Source organism: Pseudophryne corroboree, chromosome 2 (genome assembly GCF_028390025.1).
Source record: "Pseudophryne corroboree isolate aPseCor3 chromosome 2, aPseCor3.hap2, whole genome shotgun sequence".
NCBI classification, from domain to species: domain Eukaryota; kingdom Metazoa; phylum Chordata; class Amphibia; order Anura; family Myobatrachidae; genus Pseudophryne; species Pseudophryne corroboree.
Genome location: NC_086445.1, coordinates 238,904,545 through 238,928,158, shown reverse-complemented (window position 1 = coordinate 238,928,158; position 23,614 = coordinate 238,904,545). Strand labels below are relative to the sequence as shown.

The 23,614-nt window shown below is 47.1% G+C and overlaps 1 protein-coding gene and 1 long non-coding RNA gene across 7 annotated transcripts in view; one reads left to right on the top strand and one right to left on the bottom strand.

Annotated features, from left to right (window-relative positions):
- LOC135012509 (uncharacterized) overlaps window positions 1-6,882 on the bottom strand; it is a 68,302-nt gene extending 61,420 nt beyond the window's left edge. The window contains exon 1 of the long non-coding RNA XR_010211458.1: window positions 6,815-6,882. This is a non-coding gene — a long non-coding RNA (uncharacterized LOC135012509). The remainder of the gene's footprint in view (window positions 1-6,814) is intronic.
- Window positions 1-23,614, top strand: part of RBMS2 (RNA binding motif single stranded interacting protein 2) — a 159,824-nt gene that overhangs the window by 60,421 nt on the left and 75,789 nt on the right. Inside the window, exon 1 of one of the 6 annotated variants that reach the window (XM_063952552.1) lies at window positions 6,957-6,988. The exons of the other annotated variants lie outside the window; for them this stretch is intronic. The gene's annotated coding sequence lies outside the window, so the exon portion shown is untranslated. Of the gene's footprint in view, window positions 1-6,956; window positions 6,989-23,614 lie in introns of those variants that run through there. 6 annotated transcript variants of the gene reach the window in all.

The following is a 23,614-nucleotide window of genomic DNA, read 5'->3' as shown; positions in this document are numbered from 1 at the left end:
AGGAGGCTATCCTGAAGTCTGTATATACACACTCAGGTACTATACTGAGACCTGCAATTGCCTCAGCATGAATAGTGCTGCTGCAGCGTAGTCTGATACCCTGTCAGATAATATTAATACCCTAGACAGGGATAATATTTTGCTAACATAGAGCATTTTAAAGACGTCGTCTTATATATGAGGGATGCACAGAGGGATATTTGCCGGCTGGCATCCAGAATTAATGCAATGTCCATTCTGCCAGGAGGGTATTAGAGACCCGGCAGTGGACAGGTGATGCTGCCTTTAAAAAGGCACATGGAGATTCTGCCTTATAAGGGTGAGGAATTGTTTGGGGATGGTCTCTGGGACCTCGTATCCACAGCAACAGCTGGGAAGAAAAAAAATTTACCTCAGGTTTCCTCACAGCCTAAGAAAGCACCGTATTTTCAGGTACAGTCCTTTCGGCTTCAGAAAAGCAAGCGGGTCAAAGGCGCTTCCTTTCTGCACAGAGACAAGGGAAGAAGGAAAAAGCTGCACCAGACAGCCAGTTCCCAGGATCAAAAATCTTCCCCCGCTTCCTCTGAGTCCACCGCATGACGCTGGGGCTCCACAGGTGGAGACAGGTGCGGTGGGGGCGCGTCTCGGGAACTTCAGGGACCAGTGGGCTTGCCCACAGGTGGATACCTAGGTTCTGCAAGTAGTATCACAGGGATACAAGCTGGAGTTCGAGGCGACTCCCCCTCACCGTTACCTCACATCAGCCTTGCCTGCTGCCCTCGGAGAAAGGGAGGTAGTACTGGCGGCAATTCACAAGCTGTACTTCCAGCAGGTGAAATCAAGGTACCCCTCCTTCAACAAGGCCGGGGTTACTATTCCAAAATGTTTGTGGTACCGAAACCAGACGGTTCGGTGAGACCCATTCTAAAATTGAACTCCTTGAACACTTATATACGAAGGTTCAAGTTCAAAATGGAATCGCTCAGGGCGATTATTGCAAGCCTGGAGAATTTCATGGTATCACTGGACATCAAGGATGCTTACCTGCATGTCCCTATTTACCCTCCTCACCAGGATTGTCATTACCAATTCCAGACGTTGCCGTTGGTCTGTCCCCGGCACCGAGGGTATTTACCAAGGTAATGGCCGAAATAATTATCCCGTACTTGGACGATCTCCTTATAAAAGGCGAGGTCCAGGGAGCAGTTGTTCGTCGGAGTAGCACTATCTCTGGAAGTGCTACAACAGCAAGGCTGGATTCTGAATATTCCAAAGTCGCAGCTGGTTCCTACGACGCGTCTACTGTTCCTGGGTATGGTTCTGGACACAGAACAAGAAAAAAGTGTTTCTCCCGGAGGAGAAGTCCAAGGAGTTGTCGTCTCTAGACAGAGACCTCCTAATACAAATACAGGTGTCGGTGCATCAATGCACGCGAGCCCTGGGAAAGATGGTAGCTTCTTACGAAGAAATTCCATTCGCCAGGTCCCATGCAAGGATCTTCCAGTGGGATCTATTGGACAAGTGGTCCGGGTCGCATCTTCAGATGCATCGGCGGATAACCCTGTCTCCAAAGGCCAGGGTGTCGCTGTTGTGGTGGCTGCAGAGTGCTCATCTTCTAGAGGGCCGCAGATTCGGCATACAGGACTGGGTCCTGGTGACCACGGATGCCAGCCTTCGAGGCTGGGGGGCAGTCACACAGGGAAGAAACTTCCAAGGACTATGGACAAGTCAGGAGACTTCCCTACACAAAAATATTCTGGAACTAAGGGCCATTTACAATGCCCTAAGTCACGCTAGACCCCTGCTTCAACACCGGCCGTTGCTGATCGAGTCAGACAACATCACGGCGGTCGCTCATGTAAACCGACAGGGCGGCACAAGAAGCAGAATGGCGATGGCAGAAGCCACAAGGATTCTCCGATGGGCGGAAAATCATGTGTTAGCACTGTCAGCAGTGTTCATTCCCGGAGTGGATAACTGGGAAGCAGACTTTCTCAGCAGACACGACCTACACCCGGGAGAGTGGGGACTTCATCCAGAAGTCTTCCAAATGATTGTACACCGTTGGGAAAGGCCACAGGTGGACATGATGGCGTCCCGCCTCAACAAAAAGCTTAAAAGATATTGCGCCAGGTCAAGGGACCCTCAGGCGATAGCTGTGGACGCTCTGGTAACACCGTGGGTGTACCAGTCGGTGTATGTGTTCCCTTCTCTGCCTCTCATACCCAGGGTAATGAGAATGATAAGAAGGAGAGGAGTAAGAACTATACTCATTGTTCCGGATTGGCCAAGAAGAGCTTGGTACCCAGAACTACAAGAAATGATCTTAGAGGACCCATGGCCTCTGCCGCTCAGACAGGACCTGCTGCAGCAGGGGGCCTGTCTGTTCCAAGACGTACCGCGGCTGCGTTTGACGGCATGGCGGTTGAACGCCGGATCCTGAAGGAAAAGGGCATTCCGGAGGAAGTTATTCCTACGCTAATTAAAGCTAGGAAAGAAGTGAACGCAAACCATTATCACCGCATATGGCGGAAATATGTTGCGTGCTGTGAGGCCAGGAAGGCCCCAACGGAGGAATTTCAGCTAGGTCGATTTCTGCACTTCCTACAGTCAGGGGTGACTATGGGCCTAAAATTGGGTTCCATTAAGGTCCAGATTTCGGCTCTATCGATTTTCTTCCAAAATAGAACTGACTTCACTGCCTGAAGTTCAGACTTTTGTTAAGGGAGTGCTGCATAGTCAGCCCCCGTTTGTGCCTCCAGTGGCACCGTGGGATCTCAACGTGGTGTTGGATTTTCTGAAGTCGCATTGGGTTGAGCACCTTAAATCCGTGGAGCTAAAATACCTCATGTGGAAAGTGGTCATGCGAGTGGCCTTGGCGTTGGCCAGGCGTGTATCAGAATTAGCGGCTTTATCATGCAAATGCCCTTATCTAATTTTTTTTATATGGATAGGGCGGAATTGAGGACTCGTTCCCAATTCCTTCCTAAGGTGGTATCAGTTTTTCATGTGAACCAACCTATCTATTGTGGTGCCTGCGGCTACTTGGGACTTGGAGGATTCCAAGTTACTGGACGTAGTCAGGGCCCTGAAAAATATATGTTTCCAGGACGGCTGGAGTCAGGAAAACGGACTCGCTATTTATCCTGTATGCACCCAACAAGCTGGGTGCTCCTGCTTCTAAGCAGACTATTGCTCGCTGGATCTGTAGCACGATTCAACTTGCACATTCTGCGGCTGGACTGCCGCACCCTAAATCTGTAAAAGCCCATTCCACGAGGAAAGTGGGCTCTTCTTGGGCGGCTGCCCGAGGGGTCTCGGCTTTACAAATTTGCCGAGCTGTTACTTGGTCGGGTTCAAACACTTTTGCAAGAGTCTACAAGTTTGATACCCTGGCTGAGGAGGACCTAGAGTTTGCTCATTCAGTGCTGCAGAGTCATCCGCACTCTCCCGCCCGTTTGGGAGCTTTGGTATAATCCCCATGGTACTTACGGAGTCCCAGCATCCACTTAGGACGTCAGAGAAAATAAGATTTTACTCACCGGTAAATCTATTTCTCGTAGTCCGTAGTGGATGATGGGCGCCCATCCCAAGTGCGGATTGTCTGCAATACTTGTATATAGTTATTGCCTAACTAAAGGGTTATTGTTGAGCCATCTGTTGAGAGGCTCAGTTATATTTCATACTGTTAACTGGGTATAGTATCACGAGTTATACGGTGTGATTGGTGTGGCTGGTATGAGTCTTACCCGGGATTCAAAATCCTTCCTTATTGTGTCAGCTCTTCCGGGCACAGTATCCTAACTGAGGTCTGGAGGAGGGTCATAGTGGGAGGAGCCAGTGCACACCAGGTAGTCCTAAAGCTTTCTTTAGTTGTGCCCAGTCTCCTGTGGAGCCGCTATTCCCCATGGTCCTTACGGAGTCCCAGCATCCACTACGGACTACGAGAAATAGATTTACCGGTGAGTAAAATCTTATTTTTTTTCACACACATTTTGCCTCATTACCATACACCAGTGGTTCCCAAACTTTTTTGAATCACAGCACCCTAGAGTAACAGAATTTTTTTTGACGACAGCCCTAAGCCAAAGTTTCATATTGAGAAATTTTATAAAAAAAATATTACATTAAATAAATTGTGCTTATATGTCATCCTTAGGTTCCGTTATTATTATTACAATTTATTTATGGAGGAGCCACGAGGGTTTCGCAGCGCCGTACAAACAACACACATTAGAACAATATATGGTATACAGAATTTAACGTCACAGAAAACTAAAACAGAGCACAGGTAACAATTAGCACCACAGTTCTCAGTACACAATACAGCCAAGATTCCAGGAAGCAAAGAAGTAATCAGCATACTACTGGGGGGCGGGCAGCCATTGGAAGAGATGAACAGTCAGGAGCAGAAGGAAATGCAGGTATAGACAGTCACGGAGTAGGAGAGCGCTGTAGTTGAGGTGCATGAGAAGAGGGCTTTGAGACCAGGAGGGTAGAGGGCCCTGCTCCAAGGAGTTTACAATCTAGGTGGGTGAGGGACAAGATTCACTTCTGTTTGTCCACATTTGTTATAATTGGCAGCCACTAGCACTGGTTTTGCCTATCACATTGACCATAAATAATTTGAATTGTCCTTGGACCAAGCCGATGCACCCATGCAAGTGTCCCGAGGCACCGCTGCACACAGTTTTAAAACCACTGCCATACACTTTAAACTTCCACATTTTAGCGACATTGAAATTGCAAGTAAGATCGTTCCCGAAAAAACTCTCTCATTCTATAGTGCTACATTGTATGTCAGAAATGCAGTTAGGCAGAATACAGCATTTCAGTGCTAGATTATGCCCTTCATCAGGTTTGTTATTAAAAATAAAATAGGTACAGAATATTTTTTTCAAAATACTTTATTTAAACAGGTTCATACAAGTGTCTTACGTTATCCCACAATAAACTGGTCATTCTAATGCAACTAACATTAATAATGTTTTTCATTGTAACACATTATTTTTAAAAGTAAATTGTCAAGTGCTCCATTTACACTGCCTTATTTGGTGATATACCTGGCTTTAGAATATTGTCTTCAGGTGTACTGATCAATATGAGGCCACACGCTAGGTGACATTGAACATGTGCGGTTTGTATTAAAGCATAGACACAGTGGGGCTGATGCAGAGTGGATTGGAAGTCAGTCGTAATTGCTACTGCATTGCACTCATAGAACTAAGGGGTCTATGTACTAAGCCTTGAAGAGAAATAAACTGGACACAAAGAGGGGATGCAGTGGATATGCTGGCGGGTCGGGATCCCCACCGCTGATAATGCCGGCTAACAGGAGCTATTCCCACTCGTGGGAGTCCACTCACCCATAGAGCAGGAATAGAACCTGGTGAGCGCAGTGAGCCCGCAAGGGTCTCCGTTGTGCTCGCCCCCCCATCCCTACAATCTGGCATCTAGGATCCCGAGGTCGGTATGCGGACATCTGGGATCCTGATCGCCGGCATATCAGCCATCCCAAATAAACTACTTACCAAACAGCTCCTGTCATTTTTCAGACACAGCCTGTAACATGGTTAGTACATAGACCCCTAAAAATGATTAGATTTTCTCATTTGTAGAGCTGCATGTATCTCAGTAGACGGACCTGTGCTATCTGTATGCTTGGGTTTATAGCGGTCAGCATTATCAACCGTGCTGCAGAGATGTCTGATGGGCCTGTTACTGAGGGCTTGGCCATGACCTGTTAAAAATACCGGGGCATGCTTTACACCAGTGGTTCCCAAACGCAGTTCTCAAGGACTCCCAACAGTTCATGTTTTCCAGGTCTCCTCACAGAATCACACGTGAAATAATTAGCTCCACCTGTGGATCTTTTAAAATGTGTCAGTGACTAATGAATACACCAGTGCACTTGCTTGGTGACTTGGAAAACATGAACTGTTGGGGGTCCCCGAGGACTGAGTTTGGGAAGCACTGCTTTACACAGTGCAGCGTGGCATGGCTGCTCTTACTTTGGAGGATATTGTCTGGGATCATAGGTGAACAGAGGGCATGCTGGCTTCTCCAAGGGTGACACCCGGGAGTGGCATGCAGTGATGTCACTGGAAGGGGTCATTTTGGATGGCCTTCTAGTATAGGGCTGGTGCAAGTCTGTATAGGCCGCATTTCCATGAACAGAAACCTTCAGTCGCCCGTAGTTACTTATGCCTGACTCCGGGGCTTGTACAGTGTGAATACATACAAGATAAGCTCGGATAATGTAGAATAATATGGCTATTATCGACATTATTCAGATTTAGGAGGAAATTGTAAGGTATAATAACTGCAGCTCTATTACATAGGGAGAGTTCTTCTAATAGTAAAACAGCAGAAAGTGAGACATTTTTTACGCTTAAAGATAACAAATATGCCCATGTTACAGCTACATTTACACATAATTACACAGCCCAAATGATAATTTGCCTTGTAAACCTGTACCGTTCTTCGCATTCACTGTTATAGCAGTTGCTATAGCTTTGTCCTAGCTTTGCACTAGGGACACCATAGCTGCAGTAAGAAAACAGCTGATCCTTGCTGTTCCTGACACAATGAATACTGATCTACATTTTTTTTTTTTTTTGAGTCAAGGTAAAGTAAAAACAACCCAGACAGAAAATCCCCATCAAGGTGTCTTCCTAGTTTTGTAAATTGTAAAATGTACACATTTATGGTGCTATACCATATAATATATGTATTATACCATTTCCATCTTAATTTCCTTAGTAAAATTAAAATGACTATATCTATTATAGTGCTTTAGCATCTATATGTACTCTAGGTAGGTGCCATTTCATACCTCCCAACAAGACTCTCTCCAAGAGGGACACAATGCTCTGCTTCTGGACTTTTAGCTTAATGGCAATCGTACATCACCTGTGTTGAACAGGTAATGGATAAGAAAGGTGTTTTACCACAAGTGATGGCAATCATAACTTAACAGGGAAATCCAGAAGCAGGGTCATGTTGGGAGGTATGCAATTTTCAGTGCCAAGAAAAATGCATAAATGCATATTGTGATGCTTTTGCATTATGGGGTTTATTCAGAGTTGTTAGCAAACCAAAAAAGCACACTAATGGACAAAACCATGTTGCACAGTAGTTGGGGTAGATGTAACATGTGAGGGACATAGATTTGGATAGGTTTTATTGTTTCTGTGCAGGGTAAATACTGGCTGCTTTATTTTTACACTGCGATTTAGATTTCAGTTTGAACACACCCCACCCAAATCTGACTCTCTCTGCACATGTTACATCATCCCCCCCTGCAGTGCAACATGGTTTTGCTCATTAGTGTGCTTTTTTGGTTTGCTAACAACTCTGAATAACCCTCAGTATTAGGAGGCTCTTGCAGTGCAACAGGAAGTTATTTTATAGAAGAGAATGGAAGGAATTCAATTGTTTTTCCATGCAGCTACCACTAGGGCAGCGCAAATGGAGCAATTCAATTGTTGCTCTGTTTAGACTCCCGAAACTTTAGGCGGGTTTAGCCATCTTACGCGGCTAAACTCTGTTTGCGACGTGTGCAATATGCATGGGCACCCAAATAAAATTTCTCTAACGTCCTAGTGGATGCTGGGGACTCCGTCAGGACCATGGGGATTAGCGGCTCCGCAGGAGACAGGGCACAAAAATAAATCTTTAGGATCAGGTGGTGTGCACTGGCTCCTCCCCCTATGACCCTCCTCCAAGCCTCTGTTAGGTTTTTGTGCCCGTCCGAGCAGGGTGCAATCTAGGTGGCTCTCCTAAAGAGCTGCTTAGAAAAAGTTTTTTAGGTTTTTTATTTTCAGTGAGTCCTGCTGGCAACAGGCTCACTGCATCGAGGGACTTAGGGGAGAGAAGTGAACTCACCTGCGTGCAGGATGGATTGGCTTCTTAGGCTACTGGACACCATTAGCTCCAGAGGGAGTCGGAACACAGGTCTCACCCTGGGGTTCGTCCCGGAGCCGCGCCGCCGACCCCCCTTACAGATGCCGAAGATGGAAGAGGTCCAGAAGCAGGCGGCAGAAGACTTTTCAGTCTTCCTGAGGTAGCGCACAGCACTGCAGCTGTGCGCCATTGTTGTCAGCACACTTCACACAGCGGTCACGGAGGGTGCAGGGCGCTGGGGGGGGGGGCGCCCTGGGCAGCAATGTATTATACCTTTTTATGGCTAAAAATACATCACATATAGCCCTTTGAGGCTATATGGATGTATTTAACCCCTGCCAGATCTCACAGATTCCGGAGAAGAGCCCGCCGAAATAGGGGGCGGGGCTTATTCTCCTCAGCACACAGCGCCATTTTCCTGCTCAGCTCCGCTGTGAGGAAGGCTCCCAGGACTCTCCCCTGCACTGCACTACAGAAACAGGGTAAAACAGAGAGGGGGGGCACTTTTTTGGCGATATTAATATATTTAAGCTGCTATAAGGATACAACACTTATATAGGGTTGTTCCCATATATATTATAGCGCTTGGGTGTGTGCTGGCAAACTCTCCCTCTGTCTCCCCAAAGGGCTAGTGGGGTCCTGTCTTCAATAGAGCATTCCCGGTGTGTCTGCTGTGTGTCGGTACGTGTGTGTCGACATGTATGAGGACGATATTGGTGTGGAGGCGGAGCAATTGCCGGTAATGGTGATGTCACCCCCTAGGGAGTCGACACCGGAATGGATGGCTTTGTTTATGGAATTACGTGATAATGTCAGCACATTACAAAAATCAGTTGACGACATGAGACGGCCGTCAAACCAGTTGGTACCTGCCCAGGCGTCTCAGACACCGTCAGGGGCTGTAAAACGCCCTTTACCTCAGTCGGTCGATACAGACCCAGACACAGACACTGAATCTAGTGTCGACGGTGAAGAAACAAACGTATTTTCCAGTAGGGCCACACGTTATATGATCACGGCAATGAAGGAGACTTTGCATATCTCTGATACTACAAGTACCACAAAAAGGGGTATTATGTGGGGGGTGAAAAAACTACCTGTAGTTTTTCCTGAATCAGAGGAATTGAATGATGTATGTGATGAAGCGTGGGTTAACCCAGATAGAAAAGGGCTAATTTCAAAAAAGTTATTGGCATTATACCCTTTCCCGCCAGAGGTTAGGGCGCGCTGGGAAACACCCCCTAGGGTGGATAAGGCGCTCACACGCTTATCAAAACAAGTGGCGTTACCGTCTCCTGATGCGGCCGCCCTCAAGGATCCAGCTGATAGGAGGCTGGAAACTACCCTAAAAAGTATATACACACATACTGGTGTTATACTGCGACCAGCCATCGCCTCAGCCTGGATGTGCAGTGCTGGGGTGGTCTGGTCGGATTCCCTGACTGAAAATATTGATACCCTGGATAGGGACAGTATTTTACAGACTTTAGAGCAATTAAAGGATGCTTTTCTTTATATGCGAGATGCTCAGAGGGATATTTGCACTCTGGCATCGAGAGTAAGTGCAATGTCCATATCTGCCAGAAGAAGTTTATGGACACAACAGTGGTCAGGTGATGCGGATTCCAAACGGCATATGGAAGTATTGCCGTATAAAGGGGAGGAATTATTTGGCGTCGGTCTATCGGATTTGGTGGCCACGGCAACTGCCGGGAAATCCACCTTTTTACCTCAGACCCCCTCCCAACAGAAAAAGACACCGTCTTTTCAGCCGCAGTCCTTTCGGTCCTATAAGAACAAGCGGGCAAAAGGACAGTCATATCTGCCCCGAGGCAGAGGAAAGGGTAAGAGAGGGCAGCAAGCAGCTCCTTCCCAGGAACAGAAGCCCTCCGCGGGTTCTGCAAAGCCCTCAGCATGACGCTGGGGCTTTACAAGCGGACTCAGGAGCGGTGGGGGTCGACTCAAGAATTTCAGCGCGCAGTGGGCTTGCTCACAGGTGGACCCCTGGATCCTGCAGGTAGTATCTCAGGGTTACAGGTTGGAATTCGAGAAGTCTCCCCCTCGCCGGTTCCTAAAGTCTGCTTTGCCAACGTCTCCCTCAGACAGGGCGACGGTATTGGAAGCCATTCACAAGCTGTTTTCTCAGCAGGTGATAGTCAAGGTACCCCTCCTACAACAGGGAAAGGGGTATTACTCCACGCTATTTGTGGTACCGAAGCCGGACGGCTCGGTAAGACCTATTCTAAATCTGAAATCTTTGAACCTGTACATAAAAAAATTCAAGTTCAAGATGGAATCACTCAGAGCAGTGATAGCGAATCTGGAAGAAGGGGACTTTATGGTGTCCCTGGACATAAAAGATGCTTACCTGCATGTCCCAATTTGCCCTTCACATCAAGGGTACCTCAGGTTCGTGGTCCAAAACTGTCATTATCAGTTTCAGACGCTGCCGTTTGGATTGTCCACGGCACCTCGGGTCTTTACCAAGGTAATGGCCGAAATGATGATTCTTCTGCGAAGAAGAGGCGTATTAATTATCCCTTACTTGGACGATCTCCTGATAAGGGCAAGGTCCAGAAAACAGCTGGAGGACGGAGTAGCACTAACCCAAGTAGTGCTGCAACAACACGGGTGGATTCTGAATTTCCCAAAATCTCAGTTGACCCCGACAACACGTCTGCTGTTCCTGGGAATGATTCTGGACACGGTTCAGAAAAAGGTGTTTCTTCCGGAGGAGAAAGCCAGGGAGTTATCCGAACTTGTCAGGAACCTCCTAAAACCAGGAAAAGTGTCTGTGCATCAATGCACAAGAGTCCTGGGAAAGATGGTGGCTTCTTACGAAGCAATCCCATTCGGCAGATTCCACGCACGAACTTTTCAGTGGGATCTGCTGGACAAATGGTCCGGATCGCATCTGCAGATGCATCAGCGGATAACCTTATCGCCACGGACAAGGGTGTCTCTTCTGTGGTGGTTACAGAGTGCTCATCTGTTAGAAGGCCGCAGATTCGGCATACAGGACTGGGTCCTGGTGACCACGGATGCCAGTCTGAGAGGCTGGGGAGCGGTCACACAGGGAAGAAACTTCCAGGGAGTATGGTCAAGCCTGGAGATGTCTCTTCACATAAATATACTGGAGCTAAGAGCGATTTACAATGCTCTAAGCCTGGCAAAACCCCTGCTTCAGGGTCGGCCGGTGTTGATCCAGTCGGACAACATCACGGCAGTCGCCCACGTAAACAGACAGGGCGGCACAAGAAGCAGGAGAGCAATGGCAGAAGCTGCAAGGATTCTTCGCTGGGCGGAAGATCATGTGATAGCACTGTCAGCAGTGTTCATTCCGGGAGTGGAAAGCAGACTTCCTCAGCAGACACGATCTACACCCGGGAGAGTGGGGACTTCATCCAGAAGTCTTCCACATGATTGTGAACCGTTGGGAAAAACCAAAGGTGGATATGATGGCGTCTCGCCTCAACAAAAAACTGGACAGGTATTGCGCCAGGTCAAGAGACCCTCAGGCAATAGCTGTGGACGCTCTGGTAACACCGTGGGTGTTCCAGTCAGTGTATGTGTTTCCTCCTCTGCCTCTCATACCCAAAGTACTGAGAATTATACGGCAAAGGGGAGTAAGAACGATACTCGTGGCTCCGGATTGGCCAAGAAGAACTTGGTACCCGGAACTTCAGGAGATGCTCACGGAAAATCCGTGGCCTCTACCTCTAAGACGGGACCTGATTCAGCAGGGACCGTGTCTATTCCAAGACTTACCGCGGCTGCGTTTGACGGCGTGGCGGTTGAACGCCGAATTCTAAGGGAAAAAGGCATTCCGGAAGAGGTCATCCCTACACTGGTTAAAGCCAGGAAGGAGGTGACTGCACAACATTATCACCGCATTTGGAGAAAATATGTTGCGTGGTGCGAGGCCAGGAAGGCCCCCACGGAGGAATTTCAATTGGGTCGATTCCTACATTTCCTGCAAACAGGATTGTCTATGGGCCTCAAGTTGGGGTCCATTAAGGTTCAAATTTCGGCCCTGTCGATTTTCTTCCAGAAAGAATTGGCTTCAGTTCCTGAAGTCCAGACTTTTGTAAAAGGAGTACTACATATACAGCCCCCGATTGTGCCCCCAGTGGCTCCGTGGGACCTTAATGTAGTTTTGGATTTTCTCAAATCCCATTGGTTTGAGCCACTCAAATCGGCGGATTTGAAATATCTTACATGGAAAGTAACCATGCTACTGGCCCTGGCTTCAGCCAGGAGAGTGTCAGAATTGGCGGCTTTATCGTATAAAAGCCCATATCTGATTTTCCATTCGGACAGGGCAGAACTGCGGACGCGTCCTCATTTTCTGCCTAAGGTGGTGTCAGCGTTTCACCTGAACCAGCCTATTGTGGTGCCTGCGGCTACTAGCGATTTGGAGGATTCCAAGTCGCTGGACGTTGTCAGGGCATTGAAAATATATATTTCAAGGACGGCTGGAGTCAGAAAATCTGACTCGCTGTTTATACTGTATGCACCCAACAAGCTGGGTGCTCCTGCTTCTAAGCAGACGATTGCTCGTTGGATTTGTAGCACAATTCAACTTGCACATTCTGTGGCAGGCCTGCCACAGCCTAAATCTGTCAAGGCCCATTCCACAAGGAAGGTGGGCTCATCCTGGGCGGCTGCCCGAGGGGTCTCGGCATTACAACTCTGCCGAGCAGCTACGTGGTCGGGGGAGAACACGTTTGTAAAATTCTACAAATTTGATACCCTGGCTAAAGAGGACCTGGAGTTCTCTCATTCGGTGCTGCAGAGTCATCCGCACTCTCCCGCCCGTTTGGGAGCTTTGGTATAATCCCCATGGTCCTGACGGAGTCCCCAGCATCCACTAGGACGTTAGAGAAAATAAGATTTTACTTACCGATAAATCTATTTCTCGTAGTCCGTAGTGGATGCTGGGCGCCCATCCCAAGTGCGGATTGTCTGCAATACTTGTACATAGTTATTGTTACAAAAAAATCGGGTTGTTCTTGTTGTGAGCCGTCTGTTCAGAGGCTCCTACGTTGTCATACTGTTAACTGGGTTCAGATCACAAGTTGTACGGTGTGATTGGTGTGGCTGGTATGAGTCTTACCCGGGATTCAAAATCCTTCCTTATTGTGTACGCTCGTCCGGGCACAGTATCCTAACTGAGGCTTGGAGGAGGGTCATAGGGGGAGGAGCCAGTGCACACCACCTGATCCTAAAGCTTTATTTTTGTGCCCTGTCTCCTGCGGAGCCGCTAATCCCCATGGTCCTGACGGAGTCCCCAGCATCCACTACGGACTACGAGAAATAGATTTATCGGTAAGTAAAATCTTATTTAAATCGTGACAATTGTTTGAGCGGCTAAACAGTCCTGTTTAGACTGGATTATTAGATGCCTAAAACATTTGAATTCCCCCCTTAGGATTGAATACAAATGTGTTGTGAATGGTAAGTTGTGTTTATTGATTGACAGACTCCATTTCAAAGTCACAGTGTTTTCTGGTCTGTTCAAGTTCAAAACAAGAAGGCCAAGGCAGTGTCACTCACACCAGGGCTCTCTCTAATAGGTGTCAAGGATTCTTTTAGGGAACCCTTTGTACATTGGCCCCTAATTCCGGAGCCTATGTCCCCTGTGGGTGATTGCGAGTGACCTTGTTGTGGTATGTTCATAAAAGAGAATACTGTTAAAAGGTGTGTGAAGGTGAGTGGCGGCGTCCCGCTCTCCACTTACCGGTAGGTATCTGGCAGGAGTGCTCTCTCTTCCAATGAGCTGTGTGCCTCTGTCAAGTTTCCAGTTGCACACGGTTGTGTTGCCTCTGTATTGCTGTCGGCACTTGTGGCTGATGGTGTTACTGGGCCACGATCGGAACCCCTGTCTCTCATACTCCTCCATAGTCCAGGGATGCAGGTTACCGCCAGGCTCTTCCGGGATACACCTTCCGGTTAAAGGTCATGTGACGCGGTGTCACGTGGGGGTTACTTTGAAACGGAGCCTGTCAATCAATAAACACAACTTACCTTTCACAACACATTTGTATTCAATCCTTGTTTTCTCATAGCACAATAACGTGCAAAACTGAATTCCCCCAATGGCTGGAGCATAATGGACAATTGCTTTCATTTTACTCATTAAAAAGACACGTTATTTCCATGTAACCTCTTTTTCTCTCTCTCCAGATTATAAATTTTACCCTACCCAGTATTTCATTAATAATTGTTTATATTTACATTACGCATGGGTAATTCTAGCGAAAGATACCTGCACATCGGCGTTGTGTGTGACTCAGGATTATGTTTTGCACTAGAACTTTTCTTAATGCACTTCCTGGGCTAAATGTAATAGCCTGCGAGGTTGGTCTTGCCACGTCAAATCTTGCAGCTACTGTATATCGACAAAATCTCAGCACTTGCAGCAACTGATGCGATTACTTTTGGTCAATTCTTTCAAATCCACATTATTCAAATATTTATAACAGTTTTCCACACAGTCCAAAAATTGCACCATCATGCCGCCATCATTAGCAGCCATCATTAGCCTTCTCACAGGTAAATGGTCTATTTGATCTACTGTATGATGGATCATTGTTACTGTGTTGCTACTGGATTGCAATGGAAGTACTATTAAGTTTCCAATACCAAACTCCAACCCTGTCTTCTCATTCTGAAGCAAGTTCTGTCTTGAATAATATATCTGTTGTATATGTACTGAATTCAGGCATTCATTTTCAATGTTTTGGGTTAAATGGCAAAATCCAAATGCCAGTTATGCCGCTTAATTCTGGATCCTCAATTAAAGCTGATAATTAATTAATTTTTTGAAGCGCTCTAAGGAGTGTATTCAATAGATTTTGGATCCTTTCCGATGGAAAGGATCCGATATCTCAGTATTCAATGAGCGATACGACTTTTAGTAACGTCGGAATGACATTGTCGGAAAACGGGGCCAAAACCTGTCGGATTTGGCCGCAGAACCCGACAAAACACGTGGATCCGCGGCTATTCCACCGATCCACGTGTTTTCTGACAAGTCGGAATTTCCAACTTGTTGGAAAAACGGAGGGAGTATTGAATAGGTCGGAACACCTTCCAACCTAAAAAAGTCGGAAACTGCTGTCTTTCCGACAAGACGGCAGTTTCCGTCAGCAATTGAATACCCCCCTTAGACCTGGTACACAGAGCCATGTGTGCATGCATGGCAACATGCGACGGAACCGTGCCATGCATGCACACTTGCACAGTGCCGGAGACAACGGTGCGATTTACAGTGGCATGCATCATACTTCTGGTTGGCTGTGAAGATGTCGCATGCGACCTGCGGAAGCTCGCAATCGCGGTTATACACTGATTTGGCTGATATGTCGTTCTTATTTGGCCGGAAACGACATACTGTATCATGCTTAGTTTTTCAGCATAGTTCAACTTTTTTTCTGCTTAACCTCTCTGAATGTAATTAGAATGTCTTGTGTCAAACAAAGGTTTAGTAATTTGAATTACCCGGAACCCCCTTCCCACAAGTAGCCTTATGAGCGCCAAGAGGTGGTAGTGGTGGTGGGTACTATTACTCAGGCTATGGCTTCTTGCAGTCAGAGATCGGCCGCCTATAACACTTCTCTCTGCCCACTACTGCTGCAGCCACGGCTGTAGAGCAGTGCAGCCACTATACTGAAGCAGTCTCCTCTCTCTCACTGCCCGATGTGCTGCTGCGCTGTTATACAGATGTGACCGTAACAACAGTAGAGGAAAAGTATAACAGGTGTGCCCCTGGAGTCCCCCCCCCCGAAGAAGCAGCATGCACATATTATTTTGTTACTTTTTGGGGGGCGGGGGCGTGTTACTGTTCATTACTAGAGGGCACTAAATGGGAATAATAGGAAATATTGATAAATAGCTGTATGTCTGTCCTTATATGTCAGATCAGATAACATCAGAACTTTAATGCAGTATGGAACAGTGAGGAACAGATTCATTGTCTGATCCATGCCTTGTTCACCTGGGATGATCCCTAGAACACCGTCCTTGCATGACCTCAGTACAACATGTAGATTACTATCACATTCCAGCAGGATCTGACATCACACCAAAATCTCAGTATATCAAATGCCAGCGTACACACTGGCATGTGAAATGCATTTATTAGCACTATTACACATGTTTATCAAATGAATACACTGCACAAATGTTTTTGCTAGTATGAAAAATTATTGGCTTCTCAGCGAAAAGCAATAAATGTATTGCAATAGTGTTACTAAACACAGAATAGTGTTAAAACAAATGCAACGGAGGTAAAAAATAAAACAAAAAAAACACACACAAAGGCCTGTCGGGTTCCCGGTGGCGAACACAGCATGTCCGCTCGCCATGCTGCGGGCCCAATGGTGACCTTGCCACAGGTTTCTATTCCCCTCCGGGTGGTGGCGTGGTGTTTCTAATACACGATTCAAATTTTTTTTCATTAAAACATTAATGCAAAAATACCGTAAATAAATAATTGATTTAAACCAAAAATAACAAAAAATGGTTTAAACCAAAAAGAGCATTTAAAAAAAAGAAAACTTTTGTTTTTTCATCCCTGCAAATAACTAAAACCCCTAAGTGATAAATAGTGATGACAACTACAGGTTGAGTCTCCCATATCTGAAATGCTTGGGATCAGAAGTATTTTTTATTTCGGATTTTTCCGTATTTTGGAATATTTGCAAACCGTAATGAGATATCTTGAGGATGGTACCCAAGTACCCATAGCCTGATGGTACCCATAGTCTGAAGGTAATTGTGTACAGTTTTATGAATAAATGTGTGCATGAAACAAAGTTTGTGTACACTGCGCATCCATAAAGCAAAGGTCCCAATATCTCTGTCTCAATCAAAAAATCTTGGATTTCAGAATATTTTGGATATCTGATTTCTGGATATGGGAGACTCACCCTGTATAACTGTTGTGATTATTAGGGACCCCAAACAAAGTATTATGTCTTCAGGGAGCTTCAGATCATGTATGGAATGGTATTATTAGCTGGTTGTCCGGGGCAGGTACAGATAGCAGGTATGAAGTTGTTGGTTGCCGCCACTAGTGAACCACTTGTGATTGGCTGTTTGCAAATGCTCCTCTGTGACGGATTGGTGCTTTCTTCGTTGCTAGGCACTGATTATTCTTACTTGAGCCAGAGAGTTGCTTCTGCTGTGTTATAGAGGTTTGTGCAGTGTCATTTATGCCTAATAGCGAATGTGTTTCAGTGTAAAAATAAATGGTTTACAAAATGCTGTAAGGGTGGGGTCAATTCAATTTGCCGACAGTTGAATAGCACCGGGAATTAGCTCCCGGTGCTATTCAATACAGCGCCAAGTGACACTTTATTGTCGGGAATTCTTCTTTCACCCCCGGGGGATGCGAGAGGAAATCCAACAAAAGTGCTGGTGCGCGGACGACGGGAATCAGCATCGCGCTGGGGAGTTAAGTCGGAGAATGCCTGTTCTCCCGACAAATCAACCTGTTAAGTCCGTGAGAATGGGCATTTGTTGACTTAACATGAGCTGAATTGAATAGCGACGGGAGCTAATTCACCGCGCTATTCAACTGTCGGCAAATTGAATTGACCCCGGTGTGTCTGTGACGTGTGCCTGGTGCTACTGTTGTTGACTGGAACCTTCTGTATCACGAACTCCGTATATGGACTAAAAACTGTGCGTGCGTTTTTCTGAAGTCATTTACGCCCATTCTGAAACAAGCTCTATGTCAGCCTCAATGTTAATAAATACACCCAAGTGTTTGTATGTGTTTTGGATCATACATATTGGGCGGGATGTAATGGCGTCCGAGATCGCTGGATTTTAGTAAACAATTTGTGAGACATATAGGGGGAAATTCAAATGTTTGAAAAGTCGTTTGGGTGTCTTGTTTTTTCCTGTCTATTAGATTGGAAAAAACAGACTCCCAACTGACTTTTCAAACATTTGAATTCCCCACATAGAATATGCTTTAGAGAGGTGGTGATGTATGTCAACAAGTAACATAGCCTCATACCAATGATCAACATATAATTACCCCTTAAGTTTTACACTTCCACACATGCCAAACTGTGCCTCCAGGACCCACATAATGCCAGTATGTGCCCCATCATGCACTTTATACCAGTAACCATCGATTTTCACCATCACGCAATTTATACCAGGCTGCAGCCCGTGACACACATTATACCAGAATGTCTCCCTAGGAAATATTGTTTTCTTATTGCACAGGTTTTACCAGCCTGTGTTCTTACCATACAACTTATACCAGCTTGTGTTCTTACCATACAACTTATACCAGCTTGTGTTCTTGTCACACACATTATAACAGCCCTTGTTCCCATCACACACATTATATCAGATTATGTTCCCATCAGACACATAACAGTCTATGGGGTATATGCAATTGCGGTCGAATTCCCGAAATTGTCGAAAAACTGGACTTTTTGGCCAAAAAAAAAAAATCGACAATGCAATTCAGAACTTTCCGTCAAAAAAAAACGAACTTTCAAAATTCGACTTTTTGAAATTCGACATTTTTGTCAAATTCAACTTTTCTGCAATGGTACAAATCCGGCAATTCGACAAAAGTATATTCAATTGAAGTTTGGAAATTCGACAACAGTGCTTTTAGACAGTAAATTCGTCATTTTCAATCCGCCACACTTTGGTGGGGGAATCTAATAAAAAAAATTTAAAACATGTTTTTTTTGGTGTTTTTTTTATTGGTAATAGCATATCTATTTATATTAGAAGGGATTAGGTACTTGGTTTGTCTATTTTGGAGGTACAAGTATTATTTATATATTTTTAAAAATATTATTATTATTATTTTTTAAAATGGAATGGTAAAATCCCGGAAAAAAATGGCGTGGGGTCCCCCCTCCAAAGCATAACCAGCCTCGGGCTCTTCGAGCCGGTCCTGGTTCTAAAAATCCGGGGGAAAAATGGACAGGGGATCCCCCGTATTTTTAAAACCAGCACCGGGCTCTGCGCCTGGTGCTGGTGCAAAAAATACGGGGGACAAAAAGAGTAGGGGTCCCCCGTATTTTTTACACCAGCATCGGGCTCCACTAGCTGGACAGATAATGCCACAGCCGGGGGTCACTTTTATACAGCGCCCTGCGGCCGTGGCATTAAATATCCAACTAGTCACCCCTGGCCGGGGTACCCTGGGGGAGTGGGGACCCCTTCAATCAAGGGGTCCCCCCCCCAGCCACCCAAGGTCCAGGGGTGAAGCCTGAGGCTGCCCCCCCCCCATCCAAGGGCTGCGGATGGGGGGCTGATAGCCTTGAGAAAATTGCAAGAATATTGTTTTTTCCTGTAGTACTACAAGTCCCAGCAAGCCTCCCCCGCAAGCTGGTACTTGGAGAACCACAAGTACCAGCATGCGGGAGAAAAACGGGCCCGCTGGTACCTGTAGTACTACTGGAAAAAAAATACCCAAATAAAAACAGGAGACACACACCTTGAGAGTAAAACTTTATTGCACACCTGCCGACACACACATACTTACCTATGTTGACCCGCCGACTGCCACGTCTCATGATCCGACGATCCGGGGTACCTGTGTATAAAATTATACTCACCTCAATCCAGTGTCCACGTATAAATCCTCGTACTTGGCAAAACAAATAAACGAACACCCGACCAAGCGGACTGAAAGGGGTCCCATGTTTTCACATGGGACCCCTTTCCCAGAATGCAGAGACCCCCCCCCCGTGACTGCTCTCACAGAAAGGTCTCTTAAGCCAATCAGCGAGCGCAACGTCCTGGCACTCTGCTGATTGGCTGCACGTCTGAGCTGTCAGACAGCGCATCGCAAAGCCTCTCCATTATACTCAATGGGGGTCATTCCGAGTTGTTCGCTCGTTATTTTTTTCTCGCAACGGAGCGATTAGTCGCTAATGCGCATGCGCAATGTCCGCAGTGCGACTGCGCCAAGTAAATTTGCTATGCAGTTAGGAATTTTACTCACGGCATTACGAGGTTTTTTCTTCGTTCTGGTGATCGTAATGTGATTGACAGGAAGTGTGTGTTTCTGGGCGGAAACTGGCCGTTTTATGGGAGTGTGTGAAAAAACGCTACCGTTTCTGGGAAAAACACGGGAGTGGCTGGAGAAACGGAGGAGTGTCTGGGCGATCGCTGGGTGTGTTTGTGACGTCAAACCAGGAACGACAAGCACTGAACTGATCGCACTGGCAGAGTAAGTCTCGAGCTACTCGGAAACTGCACAGAGAAGTCTTTTCGCAATATTGCGAATCTTTCGTTCGCAATTTTGATAAGCTAAGATTCACTCCCAGTAGGCGGCGGCTTAGCGTGTGCAAAGCTGCTAAAAGCAGCTTGCGAGCGAACAACTCGGAATGACCCCCAATGGTGGGAACTTTGCGTCAGCGGTGAGGTCACCCGCTGTCAGCGGCTGACCGCGGGTAACCCCACCGCTGACGGCAAAGTTCCCACCATTGAAAGTAATGGAGAGGCTTTGCGATGCGCTGTCTGAGGTCACACGCGCATACAGCCAATCAGGTGAGTGCAACGAAGTAGCGCTTCCTGATTGGCTGAAGGGACCTTCTGTGACAGGAGTCACGTGGGGTCCCGGCATTCAGGGAAAGGGGTCCCATGTGAAAACATGGGACCCCTTTCAGTCCGCTTGGTCGGGTGTTCGTTTATTTGTTTTGCCAAGTACGAGGATTTATACCTGGACACTGGATTGAGGTGAGTATAATTTTATACACAGGTACCCCGCATCGTCGGATCAGGAGACGTGGCAGTCGGCGGGTCAACATAGGTAAGTATGTGTGTGTCGGCAGGTGTGCAATAAAGTTTTACTCTCAAGGTGTGTGTCTCCTGTTTTTATTTGGGTATTTTTTTTCCAGTAGTACTACAGGTACCAGCGGGCCCGTTTTTCTCCCGCATGCTGGTACTTGTGGTTCTCCAAGTACCAGCTTGCGGGGGAGGCTTGCTGGGACTTGTAGTACTACAGGAAAAAACAATATTGTTGCAATTTTCTCAAGGCTATCAGCCCCCCATCCGCAGCCCTTGGATGGGGGGGACAGCCTCGGGCTTCACCCCTGGCCCTTGGGTGGCTGGGGGGGGGGAACCCCTTGATTGAAGGGGTCCCCACTCCCCCAGGGTACCCCGGCCAGGGGTGACTAGTTGGATATTTAATGCCACGGCCGCAGGGCGCTGTATAAAAGTGACCCCCGGCTGTGGCATTATCTGTCCAGCTAGTGGAGCCCGATGCTGGTGTAAAAAATACGGGGGACCCCTACTCTTTTTGTCCCCCGTATTTTTTGCACCAGCACCAGGCGCGGAGCCCGGTGCTGGTTTTAAAAATACGGGGGATCCCCTGTCCATTTCCCCCCCGGATTTTTAAAACCAGGACCAGCTCGAAGAGCCCGAGGCTGGTTATGCTTTGGAGGGGGGACCCCACGCCATTTTTTTCCGTGTTTTCTCTAACGTCCTAAGTGGATGCTGGGGACTCCGTCAGGACCATGGGGAATAGCGGCTCCGCAGGAGACAGGGCACAAAAAGTAAGCTTTTAGGATCACATGGTGTGTACTGGCTCCTCCCCCTATGACCCTCCTCCAAGCCTCAGTTAGGTTTTTGTGCCCGTCCGAGCAGGGTGCAATCTAGGTGGCTCTCCTAAAGAGCTGCTTAGAAAAAGTTTTTTAGGTTTTTTATTTTCAGTGAGTCCTGCTGGCAACAGGCTCACTGCATCGAGGGACTTAGGGGAGAGAATTTCAACTCACCTGCGTGCAGGATGGATTGGATTCTTAGGCTACTGGACACCATTAGCTCCAGAGGGAGTCGGAACACAGGTCTCACCCTGGGGTTCGTCCCGGAGCCGCGCCGCCGACCCCCCTTACAGATGCTGAAGATTGAAGGTCCGGAAACAGGCGGCAGAAGGATCTTCAGTCTTCATGAAGGTAGCGCACAGCACTGCAGCTGTGCGCCATTGTTGTCACACACTTCACACCAGACGGTCACGGAGGGTGCAGGGCGCTGCTGGGGGCGCCCTGGGCAGCAATATATAATACCTTTTATGGCAAAAGAATACATCACATATAGCCATTAAGGCTATATGTATGTATTTAACCCATGCCAAATGTCTAAAACTCCGGGAGAAAAGCCCGCCGGAATAGGGGGCGGGGCTTATTCTCCTCAGCACACAGCGCCATTTTCCTGCTCAGCTCCGCTGTGAGGAAGGCTCCCAGGACTCTCCCCTGCACTGCACTACAGAAACAGGGTAAAACAGAGAGGGGGGGCATATTTTGGCGATATTTTTATATATTTAAGCGGCTATAAGGAACAACACTTATATAGGGTTGTTCCCATATATATTATAGCGCTTGGGTGTGTGCTGGCAAACTCTCCCTCTGTCTCCCCAAAGGGCTAGTGGGGTCCTGTCTTCGATAAGAGCATTCCCTGTGTGTCTGCTGTGTGTCGGTACGTGTGTGTCGACATGTATGAGGACGATGTTGGCGTGGAGGCAGAGCAATTGCCGATAATGGTGATGTCACCCCCCAGGGAGTCGACACCGGAATGGATGGCTTTGTTTATGGAATTACGTGATAATGTCAGCACATTACAAAAATCAGTTGACGACATGAGACGGCCGGCAAACCAGTTAGTACCTGCCCAGGCGTCTCAGACACCGTCAGGGGCTGTAAAGCGCCCTTTACCTCAGTCGGTCGACACAGACCCAGACACAGACACTGAATCTAGCGTCGACGGTGATGAAACAAACGTATTTTCAAGTAGGGCCACACGTTATATGATCACGGCAATGAAGGAGGCTTTGCATATCTCTGATACTACAAGTACCACAAAAAGGGGTATTATGTGGGGGGTAAAAAAAACTACCTGTAGTTTTTCCTGAATCAGAGGAATTAAATGATGTATGTGATGAAGCGTGGGTTAACCCAGATAGAAAAATGCTAATTTCAAAAAAGTTATTAGCATTATACCCTTTCCCGCCAGAGGTTAGGGCGCGCTGGGAAACACCCCCTAGGGTGGATAAGGCGCTCACACGCTTATCAAAACAAGTGGCGTTACCGTCTCCTGATACGGCCGCCCTCAAGGATCCAGCTGATAGGAGGCTGGAAACTACCCTGAAAAGTATATACACTCATACTGGTGTTATACTGCGACCAGCCATCGCCTCAGCCTGGATGTGCAGTGCTGGGGTCGTCTGGTTGGATTCCCTGACTGAAAATATTGATACCCTGGATAGGGACAGTATTTTATTGACTATAGAGCAATTAAAGGATGCTTTCCTTTATATGCGAGATGCGCAGAGAGATATTTGCACTCTGGCATCGAGAGTAAATGCGATGTCCATATCTGCCAGAAGGAGTTTATGGACGCGACAGTGGTCAGGTGATGCGGATTCCAAACGACATATGGAAGTATTGCCGTATAAAGGGGAGGAATTATTTGGCGTCGGTCTATCGGATCTGGTGGCTACGGCAACTGCCGGAAAATCCACTTTTTTACCTCAGACCCCCTCCCAACAGAAAAAGACACCGTCTTTTCAGCCGCAGTCCTTTCGTTCCTATAAGAACAAGCGGACAAAAGGACAGTCATATCTGCCTCGGGGCAGAGGAAGGGGTAAGAGAGGGCAGCAAGCAGCCCCTGCCCAGGAACAGAAGCCCTCCCAGGGTTCTGCAAAGCCCTCAGCATGACGCTGGGGCCTTACAAGCGGACTCGGGAA